Raw genomic sequence first — 23,750 nt, forward strand, 5'->3', positions numbered from 1 at the left:
TGTCTGTGACATTCATCCGTACCGTTGCACGTATCAGCGGGTTGTTCTTTCTCAATGCTGGGCCATGCTTTGTGGCAGGAACACGCTGCACTTTATTAACCCATTCCCCTGGAAATTGCTGTGGCTCCCAGTTTAGGCTGTCATGAATAAAGCTATGAACATTCTTATACATGTCTTTTTTTTTAATTATTTTTATTTATTTATTCTATCTCTTTTTGCGTGTGTGTACTGTTCTATAAAGTTTAACATTTTACAGGTTTGTATAGCCACCATGACAATTAATACATAACAGCTCCATCACCCCAAAGAACGCCCTTGTACTATTCCTCTATAGTCACACCCTCTCCTCACCCTCAGTCCCTGACAACCACCAATCTGTTCTCCCTGTTCACTATACTTTTGTCTCTTTAAGAATGTCATATGGGTGGAATCTTACAGTATGTAACTGCTAGAGACTGGCTTCTTTCACTCAGGTAATGCCTTTGATATTCGTCAACAGTACGTTCCTTTTAATTGCTGAGTGATCCATGTCATTTGATTGGACATAAGCACTCCCTGCTATTAGGCATATTTGCAGGAGTAAAATTGCCTGATCAGAGGGTATTCATATGTTTACCTTCAGTAGGTACAGCCAAATATTTCGCAAGCAGTGTCAGAGGGTTCCAAATGCTCTCTTTCTCCAACGTTTGGGAAGTCATGCTGGCCAGTGTGTATGAAGCATTTTAACCATTTTTTTTTTGGTAGGCCTGTATATAAATCAGATTTTAAGGTTTGTCATAAATGGTGGAAAGAATGAGTCATCTTCTGTAGCGAATGCTGTTGGTGCCCACCCAGACCCCCTAGGATCACCTTTACTGTTGGGCGGCCATTCTGTAGCTGCTGCAGGTGCAGTTGCTAATGGCGCACACCTGCACCTTCTCCAGAGCTTGCCCGTGGGCGACTTGAGCGGCCTCACCGTTTTCACGCTCCCCACCCCCTCCAGTGACTGACTGTTCCGGGCAAGGAAGTCCCCCTCCAGTGACTGACTGTTCCGGGCAAGGAAGTCCCCCTCCAGTGACTGACTGTTCCGGGCAAGAAAGTCCAGCTCCCTTGCCCCAAGGCAGATTGAATCACAAGACTGCAATCAGGTCGAGGCTTCACCTAAATCCACATTTGGACTCGGCTTTTCCCCCTGCCCACCCTGCTCCCCTCATTCCCTTAAAATTTCCCCTGAGAGCGCTCTCTCAATCAGTCACGGCACAGGAATCCCTGTGTTCAGCTCCGCGTCTAGGGAACCTGACCCAGGACACTTTTACAGCATCTGTTTCCTCTGGCCTCCTTCCCCAAAGGCTCCACTTTCTGCACCTGGACTGTCTAGTTAGGAAAACATTTGACAGCAACCAACAGAAAACCTGGTAAGCAGTGGTTTAAACCAACAAGGGTTTGTTTTTGTCACAAGCAGCTTTAGCTGCAACATGACTGGTGCCAGTTAAAGTTGTAGGTTTCCAGGCAGAACTATGAGATAAATGAGATTCCCCTCAGCCATCTGTTATGGATTGAATTGAGTCCTCCAAAAATATGTGTTGGAACCCTAACCCCTATACCATGGATGTAATCCTGTTTGGAAATAGGGTTTTCTTTGTTGTGTTAATTAGATCATACCTGAGTGTAAACCAGACCCCAAGCCTGTTGCCATCTCTTAGTGACCCTATAAGACAGAATGGAACTCCTCCATAGGGTTTCCAAGGAGTGGCTGGTGGATTCGAACAGGCAACCTTTTGTTTAGCAGCCGAGCTCTTAACCCCTGAGCCACCAGAGCTTCATTCATAATATAATATAAAAACATAATAATATACAGGTATATGTTATATATAGAGCAAGAGAAAGAGCAGATTAGACAGAGCCATATAGACGCCAGGTGCAGACGGCCAAGGAAAAAAAGAACTCCTGGGGCTACTGAGGAGGACGTAATAGAGACAGCTGAGACCCTGATTTGGACTTTTAGCCTCCAAGCTGTGAGAAAATAAATGTTCTTTAAAGCCATCTACCTGTATTTGTCACTGCAACGCTAGGTAACTGAGACATCATCCTACAAGCTTTTCAGGACCCTTCCGCCAAGGTGGTCCCACGTCTCCTAGTGATCTCTGAATGCTCACTCCAGTCATTTTCCCACAGCACCCCTGAGAATTCTTAGGTTCCTGGGTGTCTTAATGTCTTAGTGCTGCTGTAACAGAAATACCACAAGTCTGTGGCATTAAAGAACAGAAACTTATTTTCTCACAGTTCAGGAGGCTAGAAGTTCCAGTTCAAGGTGTCGGCTCTGGAGGAAGACCCTTTGTGTTTTTCATGTCCGGATCCCTGGCATGGGTTCCTTGATGAGCCTCACATGGCTTCTATCCACCTACCCTCCCCACACCGGTTAATGCTTGCTTGTCTCTGTGCAGAATAATGAGCATAACAAAGAAAAACCTCTGTCCAAACAGGATTATATCCACAGGTATAGGGGGTCAGGACTTCAACACACATTTTGGGGGCACACAATTCAATCCGTAACACTGGGGTACTACTAAGGCTGCACCTAAAAATTTATTGTTTCTGCTGGACAATAGATATTTTTAAATCCTGAGATTTTTATTACTAGGAAAATTAATAACTAGGCAGTTACTGTCATTAAACTTTTCAAGACACGCCTCTAGTTTTTTCTTTTCGTAGGAAGTAATTAGATAATAACTCAGGCTCAGGTGTTAAGGACGTTCATGAATTCTTTGGTTCAGTTAGGGTTTCTAGAGGACCTGACTCAGGCTCTGAATTAGGTGTGTTGGTTACAAATATGAATAATATGTTGGCCTGTCTTTTAAAGAACCTGTGTGTACACATGGCATAGCATTTTTACTCTGTTGTGGTTGTCGGTTTGCTTACATCTCATCCACTACATTGTAAGCTTCTTGAGGGTAGGAGCTGTGTTTTATCCTGTGCTCCTATAATGAGCATAATGACTGGAACGTACTGTGCATGCTTGTGGAGAACAGTGTGACAGAGAGGGATGAGGGATGATATAGAAAGGCAGGAAGAGAGGAAGGTTGGATAGATTAAAGATGGCTACCAATTCTTTACAGTTTTCCACACTGAGCCTATTTCCCCTCCCCTTGAACCTGGGCTGACCTCGTGGCTTGCTCTGACCAATAGAATGCAGCAGAAATGATGGTGTGCCCATTCCAGGCTTAAGCCTAAAGAAAGCCTAGCAGCTCTGCTTTTGCACCCTGGGGGAAGCCAGCCCCCTGTAAGAAGTCCAACTACCTTGAGGCTACCATGCTCTGAGGAAGCCCAAGATAACTACATGGAGACACCATGTGGGGGAGGCCTGAGGAACCCAGCCAACAGCCAGAATTGAAGCCCAGACATACAACCCTGGTTGAATCATTCCAGCCAGACCTCCGCTATTTGAGCCATCCCAGCTGAGGCCCCAGGCATCATGGAGCAGAAACAAGCTCCCACTGTGCCCTGATTGAGTTACTGACCCACAAATCATGTTCAAATAAAATGTTGTTTTAAGCCACTAATTTTGGGATGGTTTGTTACACAGCAATAGAAACCTGAAACCGGAGAAATTTGCCATCGAGGGGAACATTTGCTGTTTCATCACTCCCAATAGCTTGTATTCTATTAAGATATGTCTACAGGAAGAGAGCCTTTCTTAATACAAAGTAATTATTATAATGGCAGAGATATTTTGGGGCAGAGAAAATATTTCTGATGCATTCCTCAAATCCTACCAAGGGCAAGGTGTCCCTCAGTTGATTATGCCGGATGGCTTGATCAGACGAAGAAGGAGGTCAGGGAGTCCACTGATGTGTTGAAACTCAATTATCTACTGTGTTCAGGGAACTCAAGTAAATGAATCAAATAAGTCGGTCACGGAGGCACAGGTAATGTCGGGGATGGAAGGATTGGGAAACCAGCGCCCGACTTTAGCCAGTTATAGTCGTGGGGAATATGGGCCCTGTGCTGACAGAAGCAAAATATCCAAATCTATATATGGAATCTTCAAAATTTACATCTGGATTGTTGGGCTGCCAATTTGAGTTCCCTGATCTGTGAATGAGAGTATTAGATGAGGCATCATACTTGTCATAAATTTCATCCTTGTTTCTCCAGGCATCCTGTGGCTTTTGAGAATGAAAGTTGGTCTATGTGCTTTCTAGCAAAGTCAAGCTGGATCGGACTCAGTGCTGAAAGTCCTAAGTGTTGGCGAGGGCGTGGAGCAACCAGAGCTTGCACACATGGCTAAGGGTGCTGAACTGGTACAACCATTTTGGAGCACTGTTTGACAATACCTACTAAGGCTGAGTATACTCCTATATATCATCCCTGTGACCCACCCTGCCAGTCCAAGGTAAATACATAAGAGAAATGCAAATATATTTTCACTAAAAAACATGTGTTAGTCTCAACCCACCTGAAGCAAAGGAGAATGAAGAACACCACAGACGTATGGTAAAGATGAGCCCAAGAGGCAGAAAGGGCCACATAAACCAGAGACTACATCAGCCTGAGACCAGAAGAACTAGACAGTGCCCAGCTAACACCGATCACTGCCCTGACAGGGAACACAACAAAGAATCCCTGATGGACCAGAGGATGCAGATCTCAAATTCTTGTAAAAAGACCAGGCTTAATGGTCTGACTGAGACTAGAGGGACCCTGAAGTCATGGTCCCTAGACCCTTTGTTAGCCCAAGATTGGAACCATTCCCAAAGCCAACTTTTCAGACAGGGATTGGACTAGACTATAGGACAGATAAAGATATCAGTAAGAAGTGAGCTTCTTAGCTCAAGTAGACACATGAGACTATGTGGGCAACTCCTGTCTGGAGGTGAGATGAGAAGGGAGAGGGTGCAGGAGCTGGTTGAATGGACATGGGAAATATAGGGTGGAGAGAGGGTTGTGCTATCTCATTAGAGGGAGAGCAGCTAGGAGTACATAGCAAGGTGTGTGTAACTTTTTATGACTGACTTGATTTGTAAACTTTCATTTAAAGCACAATAAATAAATAAATAAACAAATAAATGTTAGAATATTCATAGAAGCACTATTAGTAATAGCCTAATACTGGAAACGGCCCAAAACTTCATCAATGATATATTCGCCAATGGAATATTACACAGTGTCTTAGTCATTTAGTGCTGCTATAACAGAAATACCACAAATGGATGGCTTTAACAAAGAGAAATTTATTCTCTCACAGTCTAGGAAGCTAGGAGTCTGAATTCAGGGCACAAGCTCTCAGGGAAGGCTTTCTCTGTCGGTTCTGGAGGAAGGTCCTTGTCATCAATCTTCCCCTTGCCTAGAAACTTCTCTGTACAGGGACTCGAGGTCCAAAGGACATGCTCTGGTCCTGGCACTTCTTTCTTAGTGGTATGAAGTTCCCCTGTCTCACTCTTTTACATCTCAAAAGAGATTGACTCAAGACACAACCTAATCTTGTAGATTGAGTTCTGCCTCATTAACATAACCGCCTCTAATCCCGCCTCATTAACATCATAGAGGTTGGATTTACGACACATATGAGAATCACATCAGATGATAAAATGGTGGGTAATCACATGATACCAGGAATCATAGCCAAGTTGAAGCACATTTTGGGGGAACACAATTCAATCCATAACACAGGGGAATGAAAAAAACCACCACAGTAGCAAAAATTCCACAATACAGATAAATTTCACAAACAAAATGTTATTAAAGAATCAGACACAGAGGAGTCCATGTGGAATGATATACACTGAGAGTTCTGGTTTTCCAAGTCTCTACCAATATTTGGTATATAAAGTTCAAATATAGGCTGAAGTGATCTGTGGAGATAGACGGTATGATAGTGGTCATCCTTGACAAGAAGATGATGCCTAGAAGGGGCACGAGCGCCTTCTGTGACCTGGCTGTGCTGGTTCTTGTCCGTGAGGTGGTTACATTTGTGTGTTGACTTTGGGGAAGTGGTTAAAAGCTATGACTGAAGTTCAAATCCACCAACAACTCCTTGGAAGCCCTATGGGGCAGTTCTACCCTGTCCTATAGAGTCACTATGAGTCAGCAGCAGATTTGTTTTTTAATATAAGGCTGGAGTCCCTGGATGGTGCAAATGGTTAGAGCACTCAGCTGCTAACCAAAAAGTTGGAAGTTGGAGTCCACGCAGGGGCTCCTTGAAAGAAAGGCCTGCTGATCTACTTCCAAAAGAGCAATCATTGAAACCCTATGGAGCACAGTTCTACTCTGACACTCATAGGGCTGCCATGAGTCAAAATGGATTCAGTGGCAACTGGTGTTAACTACTGGGCCAAGGAAATAGCAGATGTCAGTGATCTGAGCGACTTTCTGGGTATCTCCAACTTAAGACAAGCCACTTGCCAGGAACTTTTGCTTTTACCCTTTCTTAAGCGCTGGATGTGGACATGACAGGAACCCATCTTTGACCGTGCAGACAAGAAGAACATCTGGGGCTGGCACTGAGACCAAATGGAAAGGAAATGAGTCCCTTAGTGTCCTTGGGATTCAGAATGACCCTGTCATCCTGAATCAGCTGGAAGGTTGACCTGAGAGACGTAACATTTTTCTTCTTTAAGCTGCTATATTTTGAGGTCTCTTTGTTACAGCAGCTATACCTTTACTGACCTCAGATATCCATGAGGAGCAGGGGCTTGGGAGTGCATGGGCTGCAGCTGTGAAACTGCCTTGTGGGCTGACGCAAGTCAGATTCACCATGTAGTCTGAAGGCTTAACTATAAAATGGAGCATTGAAAGAAATGTCATTATTTCAAGTATTGATAGAAAGTGGGTTAAAACAGTGGATCTCCGAGTGGGGTCCTCAGAACAGCAGCATCAACAACACCAGAGAGCTTGTTAGAAATGCAAATTATTGGGACCCATCCCAAAAGAATGTATCACAGGCTCTGGTGATGGGCCTCTGCAATTTTCATGTTGACAAATCCCCCAGGGTATTTCAAACCAGTTGTCAGTTCTGACTCATGGTGACCCCGTGTGTGATGGGGTAGAACTGTGATCCATAGAGTTTTTAATGGCTGGTTTTTCGGAAGTAGATCTCCAGGTTTTTCTTCCAAGGAACCTCAGGGTGGAGGTGAACCACTAACCTTTCTGTTAGCAGCCACCTGTACCACCCAGTGTCTCCTGTGGCTTAGAGACACCAGTAAACTTTTCCTGTAAAGGGCCAGAGAGTAAAATTTAAGGCTTTGTAGGCCATATAGTCTCTGCCATTGTTGTGCAAAACCAGTCATAAATATTATGTAAATCATAGGCATGGCCAGGTTTGCCCCGAGGTGGGCCTTAGAGAATCCAGCAAATGCTTAGACAATAAGATAAATATCAGGCAGAACAATTTTCTTATTTTCCAGAAAGACGTCCCCTGGTTCTCTCCTAGGAGCCCTGGTGGTGCAGTGGTTAAAGCGCCCACTGCTAACCGAAAGGTCGGTGGTTTGAACCACCTGTACTCCACAGGAGAAAGATGTGGCAGCCTGCTTTCATAAAGATTTATAACTTTGGGAACTTTATGGGGCAGAGTTCTACTCTGTCCTATAGGGTTGCTATGAATTGGAATTGACTCAACCTGGCAATGGGTTTGTTTTTTTTTTGGAGCGGGACAGGTGGGTTCTCCTCCTCCCTTTAGTCAGGCCTATATAGTCTGGCCGAGGCACACCCTGCTCCCAATTCTGAGTCCTTTATCCTCTGTGGCTGAGCCCATCCCTCCAGACTCCTTAGCCTTTGTAGTCTACTTCATCCCCTACCCACCCCTTACACATCCTGTTCTTTGTGAAATTCTGTAATAGGTTAAGAACTCTGACTTGTGTGAGCAGGAAACTATCCCCATCATGTCTCTCTATGGGCACCTGCTTTGGAGCAGAGGCACGGCAGGTAAACCTCTCTTGGGCTTCTCAAAAGGGAGACGCAGGGAAGGTCCCTTTCTCTCTCCCATCTTGTAGCTGTTAGGTCTCTTAGTTGCAACTCAAACTAGGCTTAAACTAGATTATTTCTTGGCTCTCTTAACTGAAGGATCTAGAGATAATTCTGGATTGAGGCAGTTTGGTTCAGGGGCGCAAACACTACCACCGGGCTTGGTTTCTCGTCATCTTGCAGCCCTCGTTGTTGGCTCCATTTTCACACAGGCTGGCAAGATGACAGCGGCAAATCCAGCCTTCATCCTCTCAGTCAGTGAGAAGGGGCATCTGCTTCCCTCTGAACAAATCTCTCATTTCATCTCATTAGTTCTGAACGTGTCACATGCTTCCCTAGGACCAATCCCTGTGACCAGGGAAAGCGCGGTGCTGATTGGCTAGGTCTGATCCAGGTGCCCTTCCCCTGGAGCTGGGATGCAGCCACTATGGAAGCACGTGGTGGAAAATGAGGGAAGGGTGTTTCCAGAAAAGCAAAACCCAGGTGTTATTACTGGGAGAATGGGACTAGAGGTATCTTAGCGTGGATTCTCCCAGCAGGCAACCCTTAATCAAATATTCAAATGCAAGTACGTTATTTAGGGATGGTCCCAGAGGAGAAAGGAAGCAAGATAAGGAAGGGAAGAGAGTCAATAAATGATATGTTATCAAGCAAGTTTCCTCTGTGGAGGGAGCCCTGGTGGTGCAGTGGTTAAAGCACTCAGTTGCAAACCGAAAGGTCTGCAGATGGAACCCACTCCAAGGGAGAAAGATGTGGCAGCCCGCTTCCGTAAAGATTTATAGCCTCGAAACCCTATGGGACAATTCTATTCTGTCTTATAGGGTTACTATTAGTCGAATTTGACTTGATGACAGTGGGCAGTGGGTTTCCTCTGCGCAATTGAAATCCAACCCCACTGGGGAACTCTGGGAGACAGTGTAGACCATGCGTTAGAGTTATCCCAAGAGAGGGCAAGGCATCTTGGGTATTTAGCCACCAATCTTTGTCTATCATTGGTTAAGAGCTGTTTTCAGGGGTATTAATTCTTTAGAACATTCAGCTTACACCTCACCAGCCAAACTTGCCTTTATGACCAGAAACAAAACCCTCAAAAAGATAATTTGGAGAAGTTTGCAATAAGCAGCCCACAGTCTGTACAGGTGAATGCCAAAAGGGTGTGTGTGACATACCAACAGGGTCTACTACAGGATGCTGGGACAACTGATATCCCCAACCCTTTTCTCACCCACTAACCAAGGGTCCTTTTCCACAGCAGGGGCTGCGGTCTGTCTTATGGTAAAATTACCAAAAGTTTATAGTAAAGCAAGAAGAAAGATTTTATTCGGCATATGTTCTAAAAGGCAAAAGTGGGAAATGGACAAGCATGTTGACAGAGCCATGTTTGCCCGAGTCCAAGGGTTTTTACAGAATCATCAGTATATATTGACATCATAAATGGGTAAAATCATTAGAAGTTTCACCTTTCACGGATTGCCTAAAAACTGCTAAATTGCCATGATTCTACATTTTTAATTGTCTTTCTTAATAATCATTGGTACAAGTTTCAGTAATGACTGTCAAGAGGTTCTTCATTGGTCCAACAAATCTTCTATTTACTAAATGCTGATAGAAAAAAATAAGAGTGGAAAATAGGTGGGTCTTGTGTGTTCTTTTTAAGACTTGTTTATGTGAAATTTCCCTAAAAAGTATTTTCCAAGATTGTGTTAGCTGTTGTTTTTATACCTCAGGGCCCGACTGATGTGTCCTTGTGAGTCCGGCTCCAGCTGGATCACGTTGTTTATACTCAAGGACAGGGAATAATGGCTCCAATTTTAACTCCTAAGTCAGGCCTTCTCTGGCTCACCTAGACAAGACATCATTCCCTCTTCTGTCAAATGAATGAAAGCATCAAGCCCATTTAAAACCAAAAACCAAGCCCATTGCTGTTGAGTCAATTCTGACTCACGGCAACCCCATGTGTTGCAGAGTAGAACTGAGGTCCATAGGGTTTTCTTAGCTGTAATCTTTATGGGAGCAGATTTCCAGGCCTTTCTTCCACAGTGCCACTGGGTGGATTTGAACCGCCAACCTATAGATTAGTAGTTGATCGCAAGCAATTTGTGCCACCCACAGACCTGTATTAAGCCCATAACAGAAGTAAAATAGTACTCAGAGCTCCCCTTAGCATTAAACATACCCGGTGGTGCAGTGTTTAAGGGCTCGGCTGGTAACCAAAAGGTTGGCTGCTCCATGGGAGAAAGAAATGGCAGTCTACTTCCATAAAGATTTACAACCTTGAGATATATTTCCTTGGTTTAAAGACCTTAGAGTCATGGTTTCATTGGTTTCAGATAATTGGCCTAACAGTGTTTCTATTCTACTTCCTAGTTCGATGTATAGGGCCTGGGATCTTAAAAACCAGAAGATGCCCAATTACCATTTATTGATCATTTTTGATCAAAGATTCTATGACAAGATCATGATCCAAAGGAGAGAACCATGAAAGAGTTGTAATTTGCCTGGGACCCAGATTTCTGGCTTTCATGGAGGATAGGGTAACCCACACAGGCTACTGCTTTTGGGTGTCATTTTGAACCCAAACTTTGAGGAAAAAACTGGTTCCTGAAGCCACTTTGAGTCAAACAATAGTCCCGGTAAACTAGTAAGACCTTTTTGCTCTGGGTGTGGTGCTTTTTTTTTTGAAGAATTCAGTCTGTTTTAGGAAACTAATTTCAAAGATCAGACTGAGAGCTATGTTTAAGGTAAATCAGTAAATAGTTTAATCAGTCTTCAAGACAGTGTTGTGTGAAATATCTGTCAAATGTTTGTGATCAAACTCTCACCCTCTTACTATGCAGAAAATTATGTGTCTTAAAGAAACTGGGTTCTCAGAAGAGATCAACCTCACGGCTCTGAATCCATTTTCTCTCAGGTTCCACTTCTGCTTCTGAGAAAGTGACCCATGACTGTTAGTAGGTAAACTGAGGAGGGGCAGCTTGCCCTTGGGAAGAACACTTAGTATGTTTTAAAGAGATTAACTGAAGAACTCCAACAGGAGATGTCCATCCTGTATTATCTTGCAAATCATGAATTCTCTAATGCAAACTGGTTTGTCACATGCAAATTTTTCTATACCTCCTGTTTTCCCTAGACAAACTTTGATTGCCCTTTATGGATATATGTTCTTGTGTGGTACATCCAACTAAACTTATTTAGATGATCCCTTTCCAACTGACAGTGAATTTACATGGGCAATCTCTTGTTTAGATTCCTGACAAATGCGTGGGCAATGCACTTTGAGAACCTTAGGATTACCTTTAGATATTCATAGTAATGATGCTAGTAAATACTGGAAAGGTAGTGTTAATTTGTTACTCATTGTAAAATGGGAGTCAGAAGAAAGCCCCTTGGTCCAACACTCAGGGCTAATTCCTACTTTTGGTATAATCGAATTAGAGAAATCTTTAAGAAATTTATCAATTATTATGGGACAAACAGCAGATGAAGTTGCTAGAGGGATGGAAACACAACAGTGATCTCTGATCTCGTAAACCAAGCTGACATGAGATAACAGAATAGCCTTAGATTTTTAGTATTCCAAGAAAGTATAGCCTGTGCTGTAGCAAATACGTCTTGTTGCATTTAGATAAATAACATAGGAGAAATAGAACAAGCCAACATAGAATTAGACAGCAAGCTACTTGTTTACACACTGTAACACCCTTACAAACACCAGATTTATTTGGTTAGTTACCATCAGGAATAAGTACATGGGCCAGATCACTATCTGCAAGGAGTAGTAATATCCTTAGTCTACAACCAGATAGTATTGGGCATAATAAAACTTATCTTCTATTGCCTTACACACATAAAAGGCAAAAAAGGCCTCAGGCTAAAATGTTGATGTACACTGAGTCTGCTTACTTCTGCAATGCAGTTAAGATCCTGGTGAAGAACCAGATGGTGTCTGGTGGAAAACCAGCATCATGAGTTTAAAGATCCTGCAATGGCCGCCATCTAGGAGCTTGACTAAGTCCAGGCATTGATCTTTGATGTGTTATTTCCAATCTCTGATCAAAAGGAGGGAATGACTTAAGAAATAATATTGGAATCATTATTCCCTGTCCTTGAGCATATAGAATGTGACCCAGCTGGAGCTGGGCTCACAAGGACTTACAATGACACATCGACTGGTCCCTGAGGTATAAAGACAAAAAAAAAAACCAAACCCAGTGCTGTTGAGCCGATTCTGACTTAATAGCGACCCTATAGGATAATCTTGGAAAATATCATTTAGGGAAACTTTCACATAAGCCAGAACAAAAAGGCTTTCCACTCTTATCTTTTTCTCTTAGCATTTAGAGAATGGAAAATCTGTAGGACCGGTGAAGACCCTCCTGACTGTTGTTACTGAAACTTATACTAATAATTGTTAAGAAATACAATTCAAAATGTCAGTTTCTAGCCAATCTTTGAAAAGGTGAAGCTTTCAACGGTTTTCCCATTTCGTTATGTTAATATATACTGACTACTCTGTAATGTTCTTTGGACTCAGGCAGACATGGCTATAGCAGCATGCTTGTCTGTTTCCAACTTTTGCCTTTCTGAATGTATGCCAAATAAAACTCTTTTTTTGCTTTACAAAAAAAAAAAAAGATTTACAGCCTTGGAAACCCTATGGGTCCTCTCTGTCCTATAAAGTCACTGTGAGTCAGAATTGACTCGAAGGCAACAGGTTTGGTTTTGGTTTTTATTTCACAAATCATAGTCTCTGAGTGGTGCAAACAGTGAAGTATTCGGCTACTAACAGAAGGGTTGGAGATTTGCATCCACCCAAGGTACCTCAGAAGAAAGACCTGGAAATCTACTTCTTTAAGATCACAACCATTGAAAACCCTACAGAGCACAATTCTACTCTGAAACACATAGGGTCACCATGAGTCAGAATCCACTGAACAGCAACTAGTATTTCACAGATACCGCCCCTGCAAATGTAAAGACATTTTTGCAGGCACAGACTTCTGGGCCACAGACTAAAGCCCTCAAAACTGTGCAGTTGGCTCTGTTGGCAAGAACAAATGAGCTGAGATAGAGACACCTGTACCCGAACCGGTGAACTAGGATTGGGGATGGGGCGGGACGGGGGGCTGGGTACATCCAAGCTGAACATAGAGCTGTTACTGGAAGTGGGATGGATAGATGCTGGACGCCCAAAATCCTCACACTGATTACAAGGTAATTCTTCTATCTCTTGATGTGTCGGTTTGGGCAATAGTTCCCCAATGTGACTGTGACAACTTAGTGTCTTTACATTCCCTATCTATCCTCTCTTCTTCTCTCATTATCTTATTTTTAAATTCTTTCATTAGTTACCTTTTAACTTTAAAAAGAGGACTTACATTTTTTTTTTCTTAATTCATTAACAATGTTGTTTTTAATGATTTTACTTTGGTCTGTTTGCTTCGTTCTTAGTGTCTGGCTCTTCTGATACATATTTTTTTTCAGACAATTTTTTGAAAGGTGTTCTTTCTTTTTTTATATATACACTAGAGTAATATGCATAGCATGAGAAGCAACTGATCCTTATAGCTTGAACACTTGAAGAACCTCACTGGTAAACTGTTTGGCTCTAAGCCATTTAAAGAAGATAATACTTTAAACTTCTTTTTTCATTTTATTTTACATGTGTCTTTTTATAAGGAGTTTATAATTGAGTTTGAAGCAATCTAAGAGTCCTTGTCTTTAAAATGGGGGCTTGAAACTCTAATTTTTATTTTTTAAAGTAAACTTTATTTTTTAGAATAGTTTCAGATTTCTAGAAAAATTATGAAGATACCACATGTATCTCTGATATAGTCCCATATATCCTGGACCCAGTTTCCCCTATTGTTCACGTCTTACATTAGCATAGCACATTGTCACAATTAATGAACCAATATTGATACAACGTCAATGAGTCCATACTTCTTTCAGGTTTTATTAGTTTTTCCCTAACGCCCTTTTTCTGTTCCAGGAGCCCATCCAGGATACCACATTACATTTAGTTGTTGTATCTCATCAGACTCCTCTTTGCTATGACAGTTTCTCAGACTTTCTTTGCTTTTGATGACCTTGACAGTTTTGAGGAGTACTGGTCAGGTATTGTTTCTGTTTCTCAGACTGTCCCTCAATTGGGATTTGTCTGATTTTGTTTTTTATTAGACTTGGGTTGTTATGGGTTTGGGGAGGAAGAACACAGAGGTAAAGTGCCATTTTTATCACATCTTGTCATATCACATCAACTTATTGCTGTTGATGATACCTTTGGTCATCTGACTGAGATAGTGTCTGTTATGTTTCTTCACTGCAAAATTACACTTAAGGAATGGGGAGTTAAGTTTCACTTCCTTGAGGGCAGAATAGTGTTCCCCCAAAGATGTTCACTATCTAATTTCCAAAACCTGTGACTATGTTATGTTAGTGGTAAAGGGATATTCCAGTTGCAGTTGGAATTAAGTTTGCTAAGGAATTGAGCTGAAAATAGGTAAAGTAGCTTAGATTTTCCAGGTGGGCCCAATGTAATCACAACTCTAAAAGTGGAAGAGGGCAGCAGCAGAGGAGGTTGGACTGATGCAATGTGAGAAGAATTCAACTTTCCTCTGACTTTGAAGGTGGAGGAATTGGGTCATGAGCCAAGGAATGTGGGTATCCCCTAGAAGGTGTCAAAGGCAAGGATACAGATTCTTCCTTATAGCCCATTTCTCGTCAGAAAACTTGGAGGCTTGAAGGCAGAGGAATGACATAGTTAAAGTGCTGAAAGAAAGAACCATCAACCAAGTATTCTATAGCTGACTAAACTGTCTTTCAAGAATGAGGACCAAATTAAGCATTCCCAGATAAATAAAAGTTGATGGAGTTCATGACAACCAGATCTGCCTTACGAGAAGTGCTAAAGGGAGCTCTTTAGGCAGAACTAGACAGTAACTCAAGGACGTACGTAGAAAAGAAAGATCTCCAACAAAGTTAACCTCGTGAGCAAATATAAGGACTAGTTCTATGGTATTTTTTGTCTGTAACTTTAGTAGTTATAACCTATATGGTGCCAAAAGACAAATACATATAATTATAAATTTGTGCTACTGGTACATAATGTATACCCACATAATTATGATAACAACTACATAAAGGGGGGAGGAATGACATAGGAATAAAGTCTATATATTTTACTGAAGGTAAAAAAAAAAAAGAAGTTGGTATCAATTTAAACTAGGTTGTTATAAATTTAAGATGTTAAATGTCATCCTAATGGTAACCATAAGGAAAATACCTAAAAAGTACGTACAAAAGGAAAGGAGAAGAGAATAATAATATTTCAGTACAAAAACTCAACTAAACACAAATGTCTAGTATTGTAGGAAATGAGGGACAAAAAAGTATAAGACACACAAAAAACAAATAGCAAAATGCAGAAGTAAGTTGTTCCTCATCAGTAGTTACCTTAAATGTAAAGAGATTAAATTCCCCAATAAAAAGGCAAAGAGGGGGAAATGTAAAAAAACAAAACGAAACATTATGTATCTACAGGCAGTTCCCAGGTTATGAAAGGCCAACTTATATACAACCTGTAGTTACAAACCACCCCTGTAAAACCTATTATATTAAAAATTCAAGGTACATACAATAGTTCATAATAACAAATGGGTGCTACTTGGTGACATGCATAAAAACATTATTATTACTGTATTATTAAGTTAATTAAAGATGTTTTAGGGTATCCAAAATGTTTCTTTAATGTCTTTCACGCACAGAAAGGTACAGCATATAGTATGTACAAAGACAAACATTTGACTAACTGGTGTTAGATATGAGCCGTACCTAACTATTCTGACTTATGTAAAATTCGACTTAAAGACAGGCTTAAGAATAGAATTTGTAATCCGGGGACTACTGTATATGCTACTACAAGAGACACATCTTAGACCCAAAGACACAAATAGATTGAAACGAAAGGATGACAAAAAAAAATTCCATTCCTATAGTAACAAAAAGAGATCTGGAGTGCTGTACTGATATTAGAGAAAATAGACTTAAAGTCAAAATCTGTTATAAGAGATGAAGAAAGACATGATATTACAATAGAAGGGGCAATTCATTAAGAAGATATAACAATTATAAATACATATGCACTTATCATCAGAGCCCCAAAATATATAAAGCAAACACTGATAGAATTGAAGGAAAAAAATAGGCGGTTCTACAATGATAATTGGAGACTTCAATACACCACTCTCGATAACGGGCAGAACATCTAGAAAGAAGATTAATAAGGAAATAGAGGATTTGAACAACAGTGTGAAAAAACTAGGCCTAACAGACGTACACAGAATACAACTGCATAATACACATTCTTCTCCAGTGAACATGGATTATTCTCTAAAATAAGTCATACGCTAGGTCACAAAACAAGTCTCAATAAATTTTAAAAGATTGACATCATACAAAATATTTTCTCTGACCACAATGAAATGAAACTAGAAATTAACAGAAGGAAAATGAAACTGGAAAATGCATAAATAAGTGGAAATTAAAAAACACACTACCAAACAACAAATGGATCAAGGGAGAAATCAAGAGGGAAATCAGAAAGTACTTACAGATGAATGAAAACGAAAACACAACATACCAAAACTTATGGGATGCAGCAAAGGGAGTAGCTAGAGGGAAAATTATAGCTGTAAATACCTACATTAAAAAAGAAGAAAGATATCAAATCAATACCCTAACTTTACAACTTGAAGAACCAGAAAAAGAAGAGCAAACCAATCCCAAAGAAGAAAATAACAAAGACAGAATAGAAATAAATGAAAGAGAATAATGTAAAAAAAAAAAAAAATCAACAAAACAAGAAGTTGGTTCTTTAAGAAGATCAACAAAATCGACAAACCTCTAGCTAGATGGACAAAGAAAAAGGAAGAAGATGTAAATAACTAAAATCAGAAATGAAAGTGAGGACATTACAATCAACCGTATAGAAATAAAAAGGATCATAAGCAAAACAGGTAGTCCCTGACTTACAACGACGTTACAACGAACTATTCTTATGACCATCTGTTGCTCCTTTTTTGTACATCTCATCATTAATAATATGTACTTCATACAATGTTAAGATATATCTGTAAGTTTATATGTAAAGTTTCCAACCCCCAAAGGCAAATAAAGATCAAATTATAAAGATACCAATAATAAAAGACAAAAATAGTAAAAACTAAAAAAAAAAAAAAAAAAAATGGGGTATTCAACTTACGTCAGAACCTACTTACGATGGAGTCATTGGAAGGAAACCTCATCGAAAGTTGGGAACTACCAGTACTGTGAATGATTGCATGCCAACAAATTAGATCACTTAAATTAAATGGGCAAATTCTTAGAAACACATGAACTACTGAAATTAATTCAAGAGAAAATCTCAACAGATCCATAAAGAGTGAAGAGATTGAATCAGTAATCAAAAATTTCCCAAGAAAAAAAGCATTCCTGGACTAGTGGCTTCACTAGGGACTTAGTGCCACCAATTCTTCTTAAACTCTTCCAAAAAGTAGAAGAAGACAGAAACTTCCTAACTCAATCTATGAGATGAGCACTGCTTTGATACAAAAGCCAGACCACAAGAAAACTACAGGCCAATATCTCTTATAAATATAGATGCAAAAATTCTCAACAAAATATTAGCAAACTGAATCCAAAAGGGTTTTTTAACCCAGATCAAGTGGGATTTACTCCAGGAATGCAAAAGTGGTTCAACATTAGAAAATCAATCAATGTAATACACCACATTGACAGAACAAAGGAAAAGAACCACATAATTATCTCAATCAACACAGAAAAGGCATTAGACAAAATCCAGTGTTCTTTCATGATAAAAACACTCAACAAACTAGGAATAGAAGAGAAGTTTCTTGATATGATAAAGGGCATTTATGAAAAACTCACAGCTATTATCACAGTCATTGGACAAAAACTGTGAGCTTTCCCCTTAAGATCAGGAAAAAAACAAGGATACCTTCTCTCACCACTGCTATTCAGTGTTGTACTGGAAGTCCTTGCCAGAGGAACTAGGCAAGAAAAAGAAAGAAAAGGTATTGAAATTGGGAAGGAAGACGTTAAACTGTTCCCATTTGCAAATGACCCAAAAAAACCAAACCCATTGCTGTCGAGTCAATTCCGATTCATAGCAACCCTATAGGACAAAGTAGAACTTCCCCATAAAGTTTCCGAGGAGCAGCTGGTGGATTCGAACTGCCAACCTTTTTGGTTAGCAGCTGTAGCTCTTAACCACTGTGCCACCAGGGCTCCTTGCCAATGACAAGATCCTATATACAGAAAATCGCAAAGGAGCCACAAGAAAGCTATTAGAGCTAATAAATGAATTCAGCAGTGTGGCAGGGTACAAGATCAAGACACAAAAATCAGTTGGATTTTTATACATGAACAATGAAGAATTAGAAAAGGAAAATTTTTAAAAATCCATTTAAAATACCATCTAAAAGAAAAAAAAAAAAAAAACCTAGCAATAAGTTTAACCAGGGAGTTGAAAGACTCGTGCCCTGAACATTATAAAACATTGCTGAAAGAAATTAAAGAAAATCTAAATAAATGGATTTCCCCATGCAAATTCAAGCTTCAATTTGCAATATTAAAGGGTTCTATTTTATTTATGGCCAAAAAATTGAATGACGCAGGAAGCATCAAAAGAAGGTGGAAGGAATACACAGAGTTACAGTACTGAAAAGAATTGGTTGACATTCAGCCATTTCAGGGGATAGCATATGATCAAGAACCAATGATATTAAAGGAAGAAGTCCCAGCTGGGCTGAAGGCATTGGTGAAAAACTCCAGGCTCCAGGAATTGATGCCATACCAATTGAAATGGTTTAATAAACTGATACAATGCTGGAAGTGCTCACTTGTCCATGCCAACAAATTTGGAAGACAGCTACCAGGCCAACCAACTGGAAGATATCCATATTTGTGCTCATTACAAAGAAAGGTGATCCAATGGAATGTAGAAAATATTCAACAATAATATTAATATCACACACATGTAAAATTATAATGAAGATAATTCAAAAATGGTTGCAGCAGTACATCAATGGGGAATTGTTGGAAATTCAAGCCAGGTTTAGAAGAGGATGTAGAATGAGGGTTATCACTGCTGTTGTCAGATGGATCTTGGCTTAAAGCAGAGAATACCAGAAAGATGTTTACCTGTGGGGAGGTGGGGCCAAGATGGCTAGTAGTTATACGTTTCCTGTGGTCCCTTTTACAACAAAAACCCAAAAACACAAGTGAATCGAGTATATATGACAATCTAGGAGCCCTGAAAATCAAAGACAAAGTTGGGAATTGGACTGAGCAGCAGGGGGAGGGAGAGACAGCACAGAAGCAACAAGGAGTTGCCAGACCTGACCTGGCTAGTACTCGCACCCCGCAGGCTGGTTGGGCTGGAGTGAGTGGTGAGGCAAGCAGTGGCACTCAGGACACATTTTCCACACTGGGAGATATGGAATGGCAGAGAGTCAGCTCAAACCTCCAAAGCCAGCAAGAAATTGCCCTCGATTGGTGAAAGATAAGTGCCTAACCTACCACATGAATAAAAAAAAAAGAAAACCTCCCTTTGGGAAATACTTTTCTCCCATTTATCTTCTCCCTCCCTGCTCTGATTCGGGTACTGGTCAGGCTTCGGAGATTGCTGTGCTCCCTGGGCTGGAAGTAGGACTGTTGCGTGCTCTGAGCCATTCTCCCAGCTTTGGAGAGGGAAAAAATTAACAAACAGTAAAAATAATCTGCCAGTTCCCCTAAGCCAGGAACTCAGGGCAGGCACAACCTCTTTGCCTAGGCAGCATAAGGGGTCCACAGACTTTGGATGTCTTTCACTCCTTCATAGACTGGTGTGGGCCCATTCTAACAGTGTAGGCCCTCATTAGCACAGTATACCAGGATATATACCTAGAGCCTATTTTCATCTATATCTACTATAAGGGGGAGTGGCAGGTTCATGACATATGATACCGACCATCAAGCAGGGTCTTTACCTACCCACACTGGGGACCTAAGAGCTGGTGGCTTCACCAACTCCACCAAGCCACTCATGAGATAGGTCCAAAAATAAGTGGTGACACCCAGTCCTCACAGCCAATAGCATTGGGTGCCCATAGTCCAGCTGCAAAATCTACCTACCTACGTGCTCTAGGGAACAGGGACATGCCTTCCACCCAGAGAGTCAGGGGCAGCAGTCAGCCCCCTGCCTTGATCAGCGCATGACCCCCTACTGCAACCACATACCTGTGGCTACTCGAATCACCCTGATCATTTAGGACTGTAGGTGGGAGCCCACACCATACATTCAGTGACTGACAACCTGGACACCTGAGCTGAACCCACACAAGAAAAGTAAATGGATCTTGGGCTATGTACTTAGTAACAGCTCTAACAACCTGCAGACAGGACGTGAGAGCAACAGAGATGCCAATAATCAAACTAGCTCACGCAACCAGCCTATTTGGGCATATCAAGGCAAAGCAAGAAGAAGCTAGAACACAGTAAGCAAACATAAAATAAATAAATATAGTAACTTATTGATGGCTCACAGACAACAGTCAATATCAAATCACATAAAAAGGTAGATCATGATGGCTTCAGCAAGCCACCAAAACAAAGAATAAAAAAACCTTCTGGAGGAAGAAAACTTCTTGGAATTACCAGAGGTAGAATTCAAAAGACTAAAGTACAGAACTCTTTAAGAAATCAGGAAAGAGATCAGGCAAAATACAGAACAGACCAAGGAACACACAGACAAAGCAATAGAGGAACTTAAGAAAGTTGTTCAAAAGCATAATGACAAATTTAACAGGCTGCAAGAATTCATAGAAAGACAGTAAACAGAAATCGAAAAGATTAAAATTTAAGAATTAGTTAACTCAATAGAAAGTCATAGGAGCAGGACTGAGGCAATGGAAGTCAAAATCAGTGAGACTGAAGATAAAGCATTTGATACCAACTTACTTGAGGAAAAATCAGATAAAAAAAGAATTAAAAAAAAATTAAGAAACCCTAAGAATTATGTGGGGACTCTATCAAGAGGAATAACCTAGGAGTAATTGGAGTAAAAGAACAGGGAAGATAACACAAAATACAAAGAGAATTGTTGAAGATTTGTTGACAGAAAACTCCCTTGATATCATCAAAGATGAGAAGATATCTATCCAAGAAGCTCATTGAACCCCACACAGGGTAGATCCCAAAAGAAAGTCACCAAGACATATTATAATCAAACTTGCCAAAACCAAAGATAAAGAGAGAATTTTAAGAGTTGCTAGGGATAAACGAAAGCTCACCTACAAAGGAGAGTAGATAAGACTGAACTTCAACTACTCAGCAGAAACCATGCAGGTAAGAGGCAATGGGATGACATATATAAAATCTTGAAGGAAAAAAATTGCCAACCAAGAATTACATATCCAGCAAAACTTTCTCTCAAATATGAAGGCAAAATTAGGGCATTTCCAGAAGTTTAGGGAATTTGTAAAAACGAAACCAAAATTACAAGAAATACTAAAGGGAGTCCTCTGGTGAAGAAATCAATAACAACCCAAGACTAGAACACAGGACAGAGCAACCAGGTATCAAGCCAGATAGGGAAGTCACAAAAATAAAACCAAGGTGAAAAACTGAAAATAGGAAAACAGAGATGTTGATATGTAAAAGATGACAACATTAAAACAAAAAAGAGGGACTAAAAAATGTAGTCATAGGTCTTTCATATGGAGAGGAAGTCAAGGCAATATAAGAAATAAAAGATTGGTTTAAACTTACAAAAATAGAGGTAAATATTAAGGCAACCACAAAAGAAACTAACAATCCTACACATAGAAATAAAAAACAAGAAAAACATACCCAACAAATACAAAATCAAAAACAAGGAAAAAGATGAAAAGAAAATACATTTAAAAAAATGACTCAGCACAGAAAATTAAGTAGAACAAAGAAACTGTCAGAAACACACACACACAAATACATCAAGATGACAGCATTAAACTCACATCTATCAGTACCTACACTGAATGTAAATGACCTAAATGCAGCAATAAAGAGACAGAGAGTGGCAGAATGGGTAAAAAAACACGATCCATCTACATGCTGCCTACAAGAAACACACTTTACACTTAAATACATAAACTAAAATGCAAAGGATGAAGAAAAATATATATCAAGCAAACAAAACTAAAAAAAGAGCAGGAGTGGCAATATTAATCTCTCACAAAAAAGGCTTTAAAGTAAAATCCACTACAACAGATAAGGAAGGACACTATACAATGATTAAAGAGTTACTACAACAGGATGACATAAATATAATAAATATTTACCCAATGACAGGGCTCCAAAATACATAAAACAAACTCTAATAGCACTGAAAAAAGAAATAGACAGCTTCACAATAATAGTAGGAGACTTCAACACACCACTTTCAATGAAGGGCACAACATCCAGAAAGAAGCTCAATAAAGACACACAAGATGTAAATACCGCAATCAACCAACTTGATCTCATAGACATACACAGAACACTCTACCCAACAGCAGCCAAGAATATTTTCTTTTCCAAAGCACATGGAACATTCTCCAGAACACACTACATGTTAGGCCACAAAGCAAGCCTTAACAGAATCCAAAGCATCAGAATATTACAAAGCATCTTCTCTGACCATAAAGCCATAAAGGTAGAAATCAGTAACAGAAAAAACAAGGAAGAAAATCGAATACATGGAAACTTAACAAAACCCTGCTCAAAAGCTCCTGGGTTATAGAAGAAATTAAGAACGGAATGAAGAAATTCACAGAATCAAATAAGAATGACAACACATCCTACTAGAACCTTTGGGGCAGAGCAAAAGCAGCACTCAGAGGTCAATTTATAGCAATAAACGCACATATCCAAAAAGAAGAAAGGGCCAAAATTAAAATATTAGCCCTACAACTCAAACAAGTAGAAAGAGAGCATCAAAAGGAGCCCTTGGGTGCTAGAAGAAAGGAAATAATAAAAATTAGAGCAGAATTAAATGAAATAGAGGATAGAAAAACAATTGAAAGAATTAACAAGACCAAATTCTTGTTCTTTGAAGAGATCAACAAAATCGATAAATCATTGGCCAAACTGACAAAAGAAAAACAGGAGAGGAAGCAAATAACCCAAATAAGAAATGAGATGGGCAATATCACAACAGACCCCACTGAAATTAAAAGAATCACAACAGAATACTATGAAAAATTATACTCCAACAAATTTGAAAACCTAGAGGAAATGGACAAATTTCTAGAAACACATTACCTGCCTAAACTAACAGAGACAGAACAACTAAATAAACCTATAACAAAAGAAGAGATTAAAAATGTAATTAAAAAACTCTCAACAAAAAAGAAGCTCTGGCCCTGACGGCTTCACTGGAGAATTCTACCAAACTTTCAGAGAAGAGTTAACATCAATACTACTAAAGGTATTTCAGAGCATAGAAAAGGATGGAATATTCCCAAATTCATTCTATGAAGGCAGCATAACCCTGATATCACAACCAGTTATAGACACCACAAAAAAGAAAATTACAGACCAATATCCCTTATGAACATAAATGTAAAAAGCTTCAACAAAATTCTAGCCAATAGAATTCAACAACATATCAAAAAAAAAAAAAAAAAAAATTCACCATGACCAAGTGGGATTCATACCAGGTATGTGGGGATGGTTGAACATTAGAAAAACAATCAGTGTAGTCCATTACATAAATAAAAGAAAAGAACCAC

Source organism: Loxodonta africana, chromosome 24 (assembly GCF_030014295.1).
Source record: "Loxodonta africana isolate mLoxAfr1 chromosome 24, mLoxAfr1.hap2, whole genome shotgun sequence".
NCBI classification, from domain to species: domain Eukaryota; kingdom Metazoa; phylum Chordata; class Mammalia; order Proboscidea; family Elephantidae; genus Loxodonta; species Loxodonta africana.